We start from the raw sequence: 16,584 nt of genomic DNA on the forward strand, positions 1-16,584 counted from the left end.
AATAGCTAGTGAGGTTTTAGTAAATCCAAATCTTGTCTTTGTAAGAAAAGTTATTCCTGTTGAGAAAATAGTAGTCACCCTATCCTTTGAAGCCATCATTTGTGGCAGGATACCTGGGTTCTTCCTCTAGTGGTAAAAGAGTGGTCCAGGGTGAGCAGCATCACAGTCTCACATTGGGGGAAAGAGCTTAAAATATTGCATTAATTCCCTTTTTAAAACCAGTTTTAGTGTATTCACGAATTATTTGTTACATGCTAACCTCAATTACATGTTAAAACAAATTTTTAACATTTTTATTGCATTCATTCTTGTTGTGGATGTCTTAAGTGATGTGACCACAATATGGAAGCAGAATAAATTCCTATTTATCTGGAATCCAAACAATCACATAAGTCAAATTATCATAACTGAGACTCTGGTTAACCAACCTAAGGGTAAATTCCTTAATATTACTGATGTGCAAAGTTAAAATATAAAATCTGTACATAATTTAGCCTGAGAGTGTAGCAGAAAGATGACTGGCCAGGCAGTTTCCTCTTCCTTTTGCTCTTCCTCTCCATCCCTCTTATATCTATTACTAGTGATGATATTCAAAGATTCAGAGAAAGATGTCATTGGGGAAATATATGGCAGGAGGACAAGCTAAGTTGGCCACAAGGTGAGAAGTGAAGATGATGGACCACAAAGAAATAGCCTCAATGCTTCACTGATATTCTCTTAATATTTGAAGAAAGGGAGAAAAGCTTCCAACAAAAGCTTGAAGGAGTCCCTCCCTGTGGAGAATTTATGGGAGTATGTGGAAAAATCAACAGGCTGGAGAAGGATGGACATTTTTGGAGGAATCATCCCAATTCACAGGGTCACAGATCCATCTGGGTATTTGAGTGTCTTGAGTATAAATGTCAACTGTTATCAGATATATCTCCCATCTGCCTGACTATCCCCATTTCCCTTAAATCGAGAGTTTCCAACATTCAACCTCTGAGGATTCCAGGTGAAAATGGTTCCACAGTGATGACTGGAGAAATATTTGTTCTGAGTTTCCACCTTCCCTCCTCCCACTCCTTTCCCCCTCTAGAACCCAGGTATTTGTGGGCCCCAAGGCTTCTAGCTGGAGATCCCTGAGGTTCTGGCTATGGGCAAGTACATGTGCCGTATGTAGTTTAGAGCTCCCCTCCTCTCCCCCCCTCGGGATCCATAAAGCAAGTCTCCATTAGTCTGTGGGGCAGTGGGAGAATGTGCTCAAGGCGAGAACTCGAATTTTTCTGTTCCCCTCAGGGGGCCTTGAAAAGAGGCTGTGTCTGCAGAAGTGCAGCCTGAAGAGAAGCCGAGCAAAACAGGAAGGCTGAACTCAACCGAGGGGCTGCGTCTGGTGTTGACACAATTATGAGTCACTTCATACCTTGCAGTTCTCTCCATGTTGACAGTGAACCCTGTGTTTGGCTATCCATCGTCTGGGCCCAGGGAAAGGGTTTCTTAATAAAAAAAAATCACTTTTCTGAATAGATACAAAGCTCAAGCACTAGGAGGCAACTCTGTCTCTGTCTCTGTCTCTGCCTCTGCCTCTGTCACCATCTCTGATTCTCTCTCTCTTTCTCTCTCTCTCTCTCTCTTTCTCTCTCTCTCTCTCTCTCTCTCTGTCTCACAAAGACAGAGAGATCAAGAAAGAAAGAGAGGGAGGGAGAGACAGACAGAGAGGAAGAGAGACAGAGAGAAAGAGCATGTCAAAGAAAGAGAGGAGAGACAAAAAGACAGAGGGGAGGAAAAGGGAGAAGAAAAGGAAGGAAAGAGAGAGAATAAATAAAATTAGCTATTGTTATGACAGAGAGAGAGAGAGAGAGAGAGAGAGAGAGAGAGAGAGAGAGAGAGAGAGAGAGAGAGAGAGAGAGAGAGAACAAGAACCCTGGACTCAGGAAGACTCATGCAACCAACATGAAGAGTATGGGATCCAAGCTGGTAGGTTGTATGTCAATATGATGCACTCCTTTCTTTGATTTTGTTCCAGAAAGTTTTTCTCCAAAGGCAGTACTTTGACTCATATTGTGTGTGAGGTGCCTGAGCTGGTGGAAGAGCAAAACTCTTAGAGAAGATTATATCCAGTGTTTTTAAGGGACAGGAGGAGTTTGTCATCTCATGCAGTGTCGTAGGGAAGTATAAAGAGAGCTCCCAGTGACAACAGATCATATCTATATCTATATCTATATCCATGCATTTCAAGTTTTACAAAGCACTTTTTTTTGGGGGGGGAACAATTTCTTGGTATAGGATATGCAAATATCATTTCCCCCACGTATCTTTCCAAGCTTATTATAGCTTATTCCTCTTCATGCACTTTATGATTCCTCACAGAGAATGCTCCATTTCCTGTCTCTGTGTATTCACTCCTAGAATGGACTCCCTCCTGTTCTCCATTTCTTAGTATCCCTGGAATCTTTTAAGGTTCATATCAAATGCCACCTTCTTTATGAGGCTTTTCCTGAACCCCACCCCTCAGCTGCTAGTATTTATTCCTCTAACTCAGTCATTTATACCTCAACATGATGAATAAATTGTATTTTTTTCTACATATATTCAATCCTCAATTTTTATAGAGATAAGTCTTAGAAAATGACACAAAAGTCAGAATTTTGACATAGTGAATCTATGGGAAATAGAGGGTTAGATTCCCCTGACCACTAAAAACTGTCATCTTTCACTAGAGAGTGCTGAAAATACACTTTTATGCATGTAATTCTTTGTAACAAAACATTAATTTCTATAATATGTACTTTTCCTACCACAGTAACCATGAAATAAAGTGTAAAATGCAGCACTCAAAATTGGAAACATGCAAGACATTTTTTCTCACTACAAATTCCCTAGAATTCTCTGACCTTTTATGCTAATATCTCAATAAAAAAGCAAACTGATTTCAGACAATATTCTCTTTTTATAACACAAAGTATACAATACCATAAATATTAACAGCAAAGAAAATTCTTAAAATTAAAACATTTTAAAATTTGAACTATCCTTTCACTGTGTCAGATAGCAGTGTGAAGAAGACATTGTTCCCCCATCCCATACTTTTAGGGTTATTTTAGCACTTTCTTGAGTAGATTCATGAATATTTTTACATTTTTTCCTCCTTTTTGTAAAAAAAAAAACAAATTGATGTTCACTAACACCAAACTTGAGCCTGACAACAGCTTCAGACACTCCAATATGAAGTTTATCTAACATCTTCATTTTCTTACTAAGTTACGTCCTTGACTCTATGCTTGGACTTAGATCTCAAAAAAAAAATCTTTGGAGAAATAATTGCAATAAAAATTGAATTGTAAAGGCAAATGATGGAAATATGCAACAAATGCAGAGAAAACTCTCTACAACATTAGTCTGAACAACATTAGCAAAGTGCTTGTAGCGCTTGCCTAGCTGCTTGCTCCGCAAACTTGCATGTATTGTACGTCTCAGTTTTTTCTCTATTGCACATAACTGGGAGTATGCAGGGTTGTGAACATGAAAGTGAAAATGAGTTTATGAATAAAAATCACATGAATGCTCGAAATTGAGAAAGTTAAATGTCCGAATGTTGAAGATCAACTTAAATGAATGCATGTTGTTCTTCCCTCTCTTCTTGCCCCATAATGTAAGTTCCTTGAGAGTAGTGACTATTTCATCTTTATATCCCTAATACTTAGCATATCAGCCACCTTAAAACAAAAACAAAACCAGAAAAGCATATTCTTTTTTTTACTATTTACACTAATTTCTACACATGTATATGTCCATAATAATTTGATTAGTGATGCTTTCTAATTTTCTTTCTATTCTTTGTCCATCTTTGTGTCTTTTTAGTTATTCTAATTCTGCTTTCCCCACTTCATATTACTTCATATTAATTTTCCCATATTTATATTATTTTATATATTTTATAATTTTAATTATTTTAATGGCTTTTTGTTATGTCATTTCTTTGATATGCCATTGTTTGCTCAGACATATAAAATATATTGGTTACTGAAGTTGTTTTTGATACTTCTCAAATACATTTGTATTTGCTTCTATATTTTTGAAGAGTTATATCTTTTTCTTACTCTTCTGGATTATTGCCAATAATGGAATAAGTATTTCTATGTGTGAAAAGAGAGGAGATGCATATAGAATTCTCAAATAATCAGATAGTTAAGAATTGATCCTTGCATGATAAAGTAATTTGTTACATTTTCTTGTACTTTACAGTTTTTCACAAGGCTTTCATATCCATTGGATCATTTGTCCTCCACTTATGTGAAGATGTCATTATCCCTATTTTACCAGTGAAGAAATAAGGCTGAAAGAGATAAAGTGACTTTGTAGTAAGCAGAAGAATCACAGACTCAGATCTCAATTTCAGGGCATTCTACTACAACACTATCTCATTATAATCCATAATGTCTGAAGTTCTGGCTTTGAGGGAGAACATATGATGGGATTTATCACTGGAAAAAGACCTTAAATATCACTTAGTAAAAGCCTTTCATTTTAATGATAAGAGAACAGACTGATAGAAGTTTAGTAAGTTGCCTAAGATCAGTCAGATAGTAAATTATAGGACCAGGATTTGAATCTAAATCTTCTGACTTGATTTTTTTTGGTTTTTTTTTTTTTTTTTGAAGTACAACATGCTGCCTCATAGAACTGGGAGTCTTTGTTCTGACTTTTTGTCTCTCTGTGTCCCTTTCTCTGTCTCTGTTTCTGTCTCTTTCTGTATTCCATCTTTGTCTCTCTCCCTCTTTCTGTATCTGTCTCTCTATCTCCCTCTTTCTCTGTGTCTCTGTCTGTCTGTCTGTCTCTCCAACAAATTCATAATTCAGCCTTCTCAGCTATAAAATACATTTCTTATTTTAGAGGATACAGAGCCCTGAAGTCAGGAAGATCTAGTTCAAATATGACCTCAAATATTTAATGCTTCCTACCTGTGTGACCCTGGGCAATTGCCCCAGATTAACCCCAATTGCCTCGGAAAAAAAAAAAAAGGAAGATACAGAGCTGACCTCAAAGTGAGAAAGACAATGGTTCAAGGTTTTGTTTTTTTTTTCTGACACATATTTGATGTGTGACCCTAGGCATTTAAACTCAATTTTCTAGGCAACTCTCTAAGATTTTAAGTTAGAGAAGAGGTGCTGATTGATAAAGGAATTTCCTTATCTAGCAGTTCCTATGTCAGTAAATTTACAGGTCCAGTTTCTATCCCTATCCTTATTCCATTTGACATTATAACCTATTATACAAATAAATTAAGGATCTCCTTTATGAAGTACTCGAGAGAAAAAAAGACATGATACTAATGCTTATTATTAATCTTAACTTTAAAAAATTTATTTTATTGTGGTATTAATGTTATGTATTATTTGATCTTGTTCTTTACGTTCTCCCTCCTCAGATGAGCCCCCTGATACCCAGAGAAGACAATTTTTTCACAGACATTTTTAGGATCACAGAATGTTAGAGTTGGAAAGGTGTTTAGAAGTCATGTAGTCCAATCCTGTTCTTTCCAAGTAAAGAAACTGATTCCTAAAGACATTAAGTGACTTGTTCAAGTTCACTTACTTACTTACTTACCACTTACTGGTAAGGTTATAGATTGATCTTAGGGCTTCAGTCTTAACTCCAAATCTAGGACTCTCTTCACTTCATCACAAAGTTACTAAAAGACAGAGCTGGGGACACTAGAACTCAGATTTCCTGATAGTTAGCTCACATCTTCTTTTTGCCAAATCACATCTCCTTCCATGTTTATTATTTGCCAGCAAATGATGTGGACAGTAAGACTCACTCTACCTGTGTTTAAAGCATGGAGAATGACTTGGTGTTTGAAAGGATAAGCATTTCAAATAGGAATGCAATGCATGCCATTTGTCCCTTTTCCAAGGCTATGATCTGTAACAATGAATGTTTTTATAAAGACTCTTTGGAAGTTACACATGACCCTTTCTGTGAGCCTTCTAGAATGAATAAGCTACTCAGCATTTCACTAATGCCCTCCCCCATCAACACAACCTGCACCCCCACAAACTAAGATTTACCAAGGTGAAGAAAGCACTTTATACAATGCCTGGCACTCAGGAAGAGCTTAATAAATGCTTGTTGCCTATCTTGCTATTGCTCCTCTAATATTTTTACTTCACTGTAGGGATGGACTGGCAGCATGTTAAAGAAGGGGGAAGATTTTTCTAGGAGTCCTGCCTGCCAAAGTCTAAAAAGAGATTACATTAATTGTTGATAAGTTAATTGCCCAGTTGAGTTTTCTGAACACCCAAATTTTAAAGGTTGGAACGTCATTGTGATGATAAAATATTGTTGATGTCTTCAAATATTTTTCTCAATGACGCATTAGGTTCTGTTGGTTAAAAATGTGGAATTTTTATTTATTTTGCCCAGACCATTGCGTACTTTATTCTTTCATTAAAAGAAAAAAAAATTCAGCTTGGGTGAAAGAGTTGATTATTCTGCTGTTTGGCAGATTTTCTGTAGTAACTGTCCAAAAGCTATATAATAAATCAAGGTTTTTTTCCCAAAGATTGAAGTTTATGAGGAAGCTGGGCCACAGAATGTGGCTGCTGTTTGTTGGGTTACACTGGTGTGTTTGCCCCTGTGCCCTCTGAGATGGGGGAAAGATTTAATTTGCATTGTAAGAAAGCTGATTTGCAAAAACCTTAACTCTTTCAAGGAGAAACCACTCTGGGATGTGGGTAATATTGAAATGAAAACTCTAAGACTTGCCTTTAACTACACCATTAGTTTTGTTGACAGTGACTTTTAACTTTTCCTCAGTACCAGGGTTGCCCACACCTGTAGGGAGAGGGGATATATTCAATGCTTTTGTCTAGAGGGTACCAGTGGCTCAAAGATAATTCCCTCATCACACAGACTAAGAATTATGGACTTGGAATTGATCTTGGAAATTATCTGCTCTTCTATTCCTTTAATGAATGCTTTCTTAGCCATGCTCCAGCAAGTATTCATTTCATCCACTCATCTTTGGGATTGGGAGTAGAAAAGGGGCTATTAATATCTCAAGAGGAAGTTCTCATCCTGTCATTGGACAGCTCAGATAGAACAAATCATTCATTCATCATGAATCAATTGACCAGTCAATGCTTTGATTAAATATTTATTAAATCCTCATCCTATGCAAAATTCTGGGGATATACTTGGCAACAAAGGATGATTCCTGCCCTCAGGGAGCTTACATTCTGCTTTGGAAAAAGAATAGGAACTGGGTTAAATCAGTACAAAACAGAGACAAAGGAAATACAGAGTCATTTTGATTGGGGTTGGAGTATTAATAACTGGAATGGGCAGGAAAAGTTTTGATAAATGACAATATGGGAGCATTCAAGAGTCAGGTAAATTTTTATGAAGAGGTACAGAAGAATTCCATTTCTAGCATGTGGAGGGAGCAGCATGTGCAAACACCCCAGAGCCTAGGTATAATGTATTATTTAAGAAATGGCACATATGACAGTTAGACTGGAATATATAATGTAGGAGAAGGAATAATGTGAAATCAGTCAAGAAAGAAGGGTTAGAACCAGAAGTTCTCCCGATTGTATAGCAGAAAAAAAGCTGGTTTTGGAGTTAAAGGATCTGAGTTCAAATATGATCTGACAATCTCTATGTAATGCTGGTCCTGAAGTCAGGAGATCTGAGCTAAAATTCAGCCTCAGATACTAGCTGTGTGATCCTAGGCAAGTCACTTAACCTCTGTGTATCTCAGTTTCCTCCACTATAAAATGGGGATAATAATAGCATATACCTCTCAGGGTTACTGTGAAGATTGAAAGAAATATTTGTAAAGTGTGTAAAGTGCCTCAAGGCACATAGAAAGCACTTAATAAATGCCTTTTTGCTTCCCTGTTTTCCCTTTAGTCATTTAACTTCTATCTGTAAAGAGCTGACTAAAATCTCTAATGGTCCTTTCAGATCCAAATCTATAATGCTATGATTGTGAAAGGCAAAGAAAAATAAATATTTTAGCCGGGAGGCAATCAGGAGCAACTGCAGTTTCTTGAGCCAAAGAGTGGCAAAAGCTTTACTGATGTCAGTTCAGTAGATAGGCAATGAAGAAAGATTGAAAACTGAAAGTACAGTTAGGGAGGCTGCTGCAGCAGCAACAGATGAGAGTCTTAATCCTTTTTTCTTCATGACAGCCCTTTAGATATTTGAAGATAGCTATCATGTTTCCTTTAAATCTCCTTTTATCCAGGTTAAACATTCCTAATTCTTTCAACTGTTCTTTTTATGATGTGACTTTGACTCCCCCTACTTACCATTCTGGTCATCTTCCTCTGGATACATTCCAGTTCTTCCTGAAATATGGTAACCAGGACTGGACACAGTGCTGTGGATGTCTGTCCAAGGGGATTAGAATATGACTGTACCTTCCCTATTGCAAATATTATCATTCTCTTTGTGATTTCTAAGAACAGTCATACTATTGATTTATTAAGCTTCAAGTTTATTAAAATTCCCTGTTGTCTTTTATATGAATTAATGATTTATCTGTAAGATTCACTGAGACCATCATCCATTTAATTTAATAATTATATCAATATGCAGCTTCAAATTCCCTCCTTTTCCCTCCAAAGTATATGATTTTGAGCTACCAAGCATTCATACCTTAGTATGAATAAATTCAGATACTTTCCCAAGAGTAAGTCTTGATGAGTGGGAACGGGAGACCATGAAGTTGTTGAGAACCTGGAAAGGAGTTCAGGACCACTTTAATAATATTTAGAATCAAAGCTGTTTTCTCCATATGGTTAAGAAATTGAAAATATTCTCCTTACATTTACCTACTTGGAAATGTGTATATATCAAATTGAGTTCCCTGTAACAAATCCAATATTCCCATTTTGACTAGATATTCTGCAACTCTGGGATATAAGTTGAATGAATTCCTTGAGTGTTGTTTGAGGACATGTCTCAAATCTCTCCATCAAACTGGCTTTGAAAAACCATCCTATTCAGATTTCAAGCTCTGGTTTCTGAAAGTACATGAAGGTGAGGATGGAAGGGTCCCTCATGATCTTTGGGATGTAATCTAACCTTCTTTCACCTAATCAAAAAAAAAAAACAACAACTAAATAAATAAATTAATCTGGGAGGGGGCTTCCCCAGTTGCTATCAATCCTGAATCACCAAATGGGTACAACCTCAGTCAAACTGAGACTTAATTGAAGACCTTAGCTTAAAAAGGCCAAGTTTTTCTACTGCATCTAGGGCCATCTCCAGTCATCCTGATCTATAACTGGATCCAGATGGCTCTGGAGGGGAAAGAGAGGCAGGTGATCTTGCCCAGCCTCCTTCAGTTAAATCCAATTCACTTGTATATCATGGCTGTCTTCAATAACAAACAATCTAACCCAGTGTTGAAAATCCCATTGTGGCATAATAGTGAGAGAACTTGTCTTGCTGTAAAAATAATCTGGGTGTATCCTCTTTGCCTCTGATTCATATGCTATCTGTACAACCATGGACAAATCATTTAACTCTTTAGTGCCAAAGGCATTTCTTCCATATTATTAGTTATAAAGAAGGTGCTCATCAGCTTTAGAGAGGAGGAAGTTTTCTCACTGGGAGTTCTCTAGAAATCACAGGTTTGATTCTATGTCTCTCCCTCTCTCCCCCAATTTCCCAAAGGTAGAGAAATTGCACTGGACATGTGGAGGTACAATTGGTAGATGTCAGAAGATTCAAAAGAATAGATGATTAGGTTGGTTTGAGCAAGAACTTAAGAACATCCCTGTGTATGGACTAACGGAGGGAGCACAGATTGTTTCTGGGCTTTGGTCTTTCAGCTGTGCCTGCTGAGATTACCTGTGTTTTGTAATGCTTGATGCCAGAAAGCAAGTATCTTGCCAGCAGGAATCAACACAACCTTATCATCCCATTTCAGCAGGTCTGCCGGACAGCATTTGGATGTCTAGAAATTTGGATGACTTCCATACCAGAACCTGGGGTTCCTGTTACATCCATTTTGCCCTTGACCCACATTCCTTCCCCTTCGTCTCCTTATTAACCCAGGGGCACATCGAGTCAATATCAGGATCTCTCTATCTGTGGTTCTGGACCAGATGCGGTAATTTAGTCTTGTTCACAATTATCCCCTGCCTAGACCTTGAACTTTACCCTCCCCTAAATTGGTAACGGATCCCAAATCATTTACTGACTTGAAGTGGAGGGACAGTGAGTACTTAGAAGTCTTGCAGATTTGAGGTAAAATAGAGACCCTTATGCCTCATGCATCCTGACATTTAGATTCATCCTCATATGTGGGTTGCATTTGAACTTTAGAATATATAGCATCTTAGGGATTATCCTGTTTGACCATCCTCTTTGACACAAGGAAACTGAGACTCAGAGGTTGGGAGATCTGGCTAAAGCTGGAGAGTTTTTATATACAGGGCAAAACCTTAAAACATGGTCTTCTGACTTTAAAGCTTTTGTGTTGTTTCTTTCTGAAGAACAGAGCATGTATCTGTGTGAAAAGAGGTAAACCTGTGTCATGTCCTAGCTTGTAAAGCATACCCTGGGAGTCTGTGACAGAGGCTCCTTCAGTGCCCATCCCAGGTCAACAAAGGTTCCTCCTCTCTCATCAGCAGTCTTTGTCAAAGGCATGAGCTCTTTTATTCCTGCTGACGTCTCTTCTGTCCTTGGGTCACAGTGGCCTGTTCTAATCCTGATGCTCTGCCACTTAGCTTATTCTGATAAAGCAAGGCATCTGCCTGGCCTTGGAATTTAAAATATATTTAGATAACACAGATTTAGAAAGTCAGATGGCTTGTTTGTAGTTCTAAGAAAATAGAAAATAACATATATTGTTCTCCAAATGCTTCTAGTGTGTCGTTCTTGTCTTCCCAACCAAAATATGAAGGCCTTAAGGGCAGGGATCATGTCTTAGGTTTGTTTTCCTACTCATTACTTAGCACAGTGCTAGATATCTACTTAGCAGATATTTGGTAAATATACATGGTATGATTATAGTCTCTGGATTGAAGAAGCCAAATATTATCCTCAAGATGTCCAGCCTCCTCATTTGATAATTGAAAAAATGGACATGATTAATTTCTCAAATTCAGGCAGATAGAAAGTTGTAGAGTTTGGCATTTGAACTCAAGCCCTGTGGTTCCCATTTTATTGGTCTTCCTACTTCCCATGGGAGAATCATTGGATTTAATTCTCAGCTATCATCTATTGAACTCTGATTTCCTAGTAATGGACATGAAACCATCTATATCCTGAATATTTTATTGGCCACAAAGAAAACTAGATGAGAGAATATGATAGTTTATTGCACCCCATCTGCCCCCTTCAGAGGGAAAGAGGAAGTGTCCTATCATCTTTTCACTTATTTTATCTAAGAGAATGATGAAATAGCCCCAAATTTGGAGACAATTGAAGGCAATATATCAAGGATGCTGAAGTCTCTGTAGATTTTCCATCATCTTCCAGATCAATTGCCCAAAGTAAGCCCTAACTGAAAAAGGACTTAGCAGCAGTCTGGTCCAGCCAGTTCAGTTTGCTGTCAGGGCTAACTGCTGCTTGGATAGTGGTCTGTCCTGACTTCTTTGACTTCTTACCGCAGAAATAATACCTTTTTATGGTCCTTTTTATGCTGAGGTGCTGATAGTGACAGGAAACATCTCAGGAACAAAGGTAAGATGTGAGGGATAGAATCATAGAATAGAAGATGTGGAAAGGACCCTACCAATCAGCTGGACCAACCCTCTCATTTTACGGGTAGGAAAACCAAGACTTAAAACAGAAATTGCTTTTTCAAAGTCATACAGCTAGCAGGATAAGGCCTGGAGGCAGATTGCAAATACCTGAGAGTGCCAGAGCCTTAATTATTACCTGCTTATATTTGAGAAGCCTGACTCCAGGCTTAACCCCTGCATGTCCAACCTGATCTCCTCCTCCCAGAATCCTGTGAAGAAATTTTTGAGAGGATTTATAATCATAATAAATTATTTACAATTATTGAACTATTGATTCCAACTATTAATCCAACATCCTTTAAGGCTCAGCTCAAATGTTGTATTTTCCATAAAGCCTTCCTTGATTTCCTGCACTCCCAATAACCAGAAGTATTCTTTCTATAGTCAGTCTCTTAGCACTTTATATTATTCTTTTATACTAATTACCATATTCAAATTTCTATTCCATTCTTAGCCAGCTTATTATAGTTTAATAAGGACAAATTCTCTTTGTTCTGATTCTGGGAGTACCATAATACATCATATGAAGTTGTGATATGGCAGAAAGAACACTCAAGTTGACGCCATTGGACCTATGGGCAAAGCCTGACTCTGCTATTTACTACCAGAGTGACTTTGAATTAGTTTTCTGTATCTATAAAATAAGGGGATCATACTTCATAGCCTATAAGGATCTTTCCAATTTTAGATCCAATTTAGACATGAGGTTCCTACCTGGAGTTAGCCAACTCTGTGAATGACTACCCAGGAATAAACAATGAGAATTAGCACTTTGAAAATGCTCTAGACTTAGAGTAAGGAAGTTCTCATGCACCCATGAACTAATCAATTATGAATTAACTAGATAAGGATGTGTACTATACCTAGAAATAGTGTTTAATAAATGCTTATTGATTAATTGATTGATAAGAATGGACCTAAGGAACAGCTAGTTGACTAAATGGATAGAATTCTGGGCATGAAGTCAGAAAAACTATCTTCATGAGTTCAAATCTGGCCTTAGACACTTAGTAGCTGGGCAAGTCATTTAACTGTTCTTGCTTCTGCTTTTTAATCTGTAAAATGAGTTGGAGATAGAAATGGCAAACCACTCCAGTATCTTTGCCAAGAAAACCCCAAACGGGGTCATGAGGATTTGGACAAAATGAAAAACAACTAAACAATAGTAACAAAGGACGCACCCAACCATAAAGTTAGGTTAAGTCCTTTAATATTTAGTGGCTAGATCCATGGAGTTATCCACAATTACTATAGCTATTGCTATCATGTTCCCTCTAATTCTCTCCATCATTTACCACTTGAGAAAAAGGACGAACTCTCAGAATCTCAAACAGAAGATTCTTCAGAGGCCATTTTGTCTAAACAATATAAGGACTAGAAGTCCTTCTACATTTCTGAGGAGTAATCCTGGAATCCTCAATTTAGATTTAGAAAGGCCATCTAGTCTCACTTCTTGATGTTAATATTTGTGGAAAGTAGGGCACAGAATATTACACAGGTAATAAGTAGTAGATCTGAGATTCAGACCCAGGTCTTCTGTCCCCAAATGCTGTCTTTGTGATTCCCATCTATTATATCTAATTCTACTCTTTGGGGCCTGGTGGAGTAGATTTGTTTTTCCATGGGACAATATTTCAAATACTCAGAAATCTAGCACAGGATGTGGATTGAGTTTTAGTTTTGGATAGAGTGAACCTCAAGGGAAGCTAGATTGCTGAGTGAAAGTGATAGGAGAGTCTAGGAGTAGTAATTGGGAGCAAGGAACATACCTTCTCTCCCTAAGATCAGTGAATTTGAGATATGAGTGAAAAGCATCAAGAGAGAGTGAGGTTTCTATAGAGAATGCAAGAAAGGAAAAGGCTTAAAAGCAAATTTGTTAATTATATAGCATACATTCCAGAGAACATGGTGGGAAGCATCAGGCAGATCTGGAGTGGGACATAATTGGTTTAGAATTGAGGGGGATGGAAATGAGGCAATGGAGAGCAAGTTATGTACATTGGGGGAAGGAGTTCAGAATCACTGGGATGTGAAGAGCATGCTGAGCAGATGGGGATGAAACTTTTTCTGATCCCTTGCTCTCTCTTGCTCCTGGCCAAATTGTCTTCACATTTATTTTGTATCTACATAAGTGCTTTATGTAGATACAAAATAGATACAAGTTATTTTGGTGTTTGATAGAATGTAAGCTTTTTGAGGACAGAGCCTTTATACTTCAGGAACCTAGCATAAGCCCTTTAAAAATGGTCATCGATTGATGCATAGATATCTAATTTTTTTCGGTGTCCTTTCTAAAATATGGTCTAACCAAGACAGAATAGAGTGGGACTCACCTCCCAAGATCTAGGCACTAATCAGCCCAACACTACATTATTGTTCTTATATTTGACTGCTGCATATCACAATATTAATTTATTTTGAGCTTGTAATCACTAAACCCATTCAAATCTTTTGAGGATAAATTGCTGTCTGGCCATAATTCCCCTATTTTATAAAGCTGATATTTTGAAGCCAAGTATAAAGGTTTTTTTTTATTTATCCCTATTAAAGTGCCATTGTGTTAGATTAAACCCTATGTTCTAGAATGTCAAGACTTTTTCACACCCTTCTATGTTTTGTGATCAGCAAATTTGATAAGGACAACATTTCCACCTTTATCCAAGCCATTGATTTTTTAAAATTGACCAACACAGGGCCAGAGAGTTTGATTTTCCTCCCTTTCCTCCCTTCCATTCATTCTTTACTTTCATTCATTCATTCACCCATCTTGAACTATGTGCTTATTTTGATCCAGATGAGATGCGAGGTACTAGAGATAGAGAAAAGCAAAATAGCACTTAATGCAAGGACTTAACACTATGAGATGCCTTTTTGAGTTCTAATTCAGAGATGTGGAAGCCAGATACGTTGAAAAGGAAACAAAGAAAAGATTGAGTTTTCATTGCTTATACCTTTTGACCTCTGCTTTCCCTGAAATCTATAATTTTCTGCTATCATTTTTTCTAGCAGAGTTTTCAATACTAGGTGCTACAGTTTTAGAGAAAATTGACATATTTAATGTGTCCTGAAGATTTGCCAAATCCAGTGCTTTGAAACAAGGCAACATGAGAAGGGGTTTTCTCTACTTTTTAAAGGACTTTTGCTAACAGTAAAGGAGAAATGTGCTTCTTTACGCATCTAGAGAGACCTAAAACCAACAATGAATTTGTTGTCACCTGATCTTGCAGTATTCAATACTGTAAAGAGCAAAAGGGGAAAGTATTTTAAATGATCTCAGTTCACATTCTATTCAGAGAATTTATTTCATAAGATTCAGACCATTAAGCAATGACAGCATAGGCAGGATTTAGAAAAAAACTAGTGGTCTCTTAAAAAGAGCTAGCATTCTCTTTGACTTTTTAAATATATCCTCCCATTCCATGATTTGAATCTTCCAACCTATCACTTAGAGAGAATGAAAAGCAAAGAACTATATTGAATGAATACAGTGGACGTCAGTTTTCAATTCCAGCTGAAAAATAGTTATTGTGGTTTAGAGGGAAGTATGTTAGACTGGACTTCAGGCAACTTGGGAAGATGATTACATTAGCTGTGTGGTCCTGAGTAAGTCACTTAATTGAGGTTCTTTCATCTGTAGAATAGGAAATATAATCTGTAAAACAGGAAATTATAATGGTATCTATCATGCAGGCATACAGACGGAATAACGTTTGTCAAGTGCTTTGTCAACCTTAAAGCACTATATACAGGCTGGCTATTATTGTCATTATTATTTTTATATTATATACCTAGTGACACATGCATTTGTGCATGTTGACGTATTATATTTGTAATAATTGAATATTTTGGATGATGACAAAACTAATGTTGTAAACATAACTCAGCTCATTGAATAAGAGGAAGGTATATTTTTAATGATATGTTTCAAAATAATTCACTTTGGGGCACCATCTGATTTTATCTAATGTTCCCAATTTAGTGAACTACAAAGTGCTCTTTAGATCATGCATCTAATATGAGTTTGTCATATCTAAAAACATAGACTAATGTGTTCTCCAGGCAAAACAAATAGCAAATATATTAACTAGGCTATGTTTTGCATTTCTGTTGAGGCTAATCATATTTATTTTAATTATAATTCCTTCACTTCATTAAGAGCATCAATGCTCATGAGCTAATGTTTGAATTCCCTGAATGTCATCCATATTATATTTCACAATTAGGACAATGCATGAGCTAACTTTCAGATATTGATGTTTATAATCATTAATTCCCGACTTTTTCTCTGGTTACAAAATAGTATAAGTATTCGATTTTTATAACATTTCTGTTTTAGAAATATATAACCTATATTATTAATTAAAATCTGTTCAATTAATTTCAGATCCTAGGACCATAATATCTTAAGACAGGATGGTACATCAAAGATTATTGATTTTGAAAAATTTATGAGAATTTTGCAGGAACCCTCGGGAGAAGTGAAGATGCTATAAAATATCCTAAGATCAAATTTGGAAATTCCTAACAGAGTCTTTGTTCAGTCCTGTCTGACCCTTTGTGACTATATTTGGGGTTTTGTTGGTTTCTTCATCTATAAAATGGGCTAAAGTAACAGAAGTAAACAAGGTTAAGTGACTTGCCCAGGATCACTAATAATTGTCTGGGGCTGGATTTGAATTTAGAAAGAGGAACCTGATTCAGACCCCGTGCTCTGCCTAGCTGCCCTACAGAGTCCTACTGAAACTAAAAATTGACACTGATTTTTAATAGAAGCATAAGCAGAACTATCATTAATTTGCTAATTGTTCTCTGCTATGAACTTTAGCTATTGTTTAGC

At 36.9% G+C, this 16,584-nt stretch overlaps 1 protein-coding gene across 1 annotated transcript in view; it reads left to right on the forward strand.

The window, feature by feature from the left end:
- GRK5 (G protein-coupled receptor kinase 5) overlaps positions 1–16,584 on the forward strand; it is a 295,653-nt gene that overhangs the window by 118,203 nt on the left and 160,866 nt on the right. The window lies entirely within an intron of this gene.

This window comes from Sarcophilus harrisii, chromosome 2, assembly GCF_902635505.1.
Source record: "Sarcophilus harrisii chromosome 2, mSarHar1.11, whole genome shotgun sequence".
In the NCBI taxonomy this organism is placed as follows: Eukaryota; Metazoa; Chordata; class Mammalia; order Dasyuromorphia; family Dasyuridae; genus Sarcophilus; species Sarcophilus harrisii.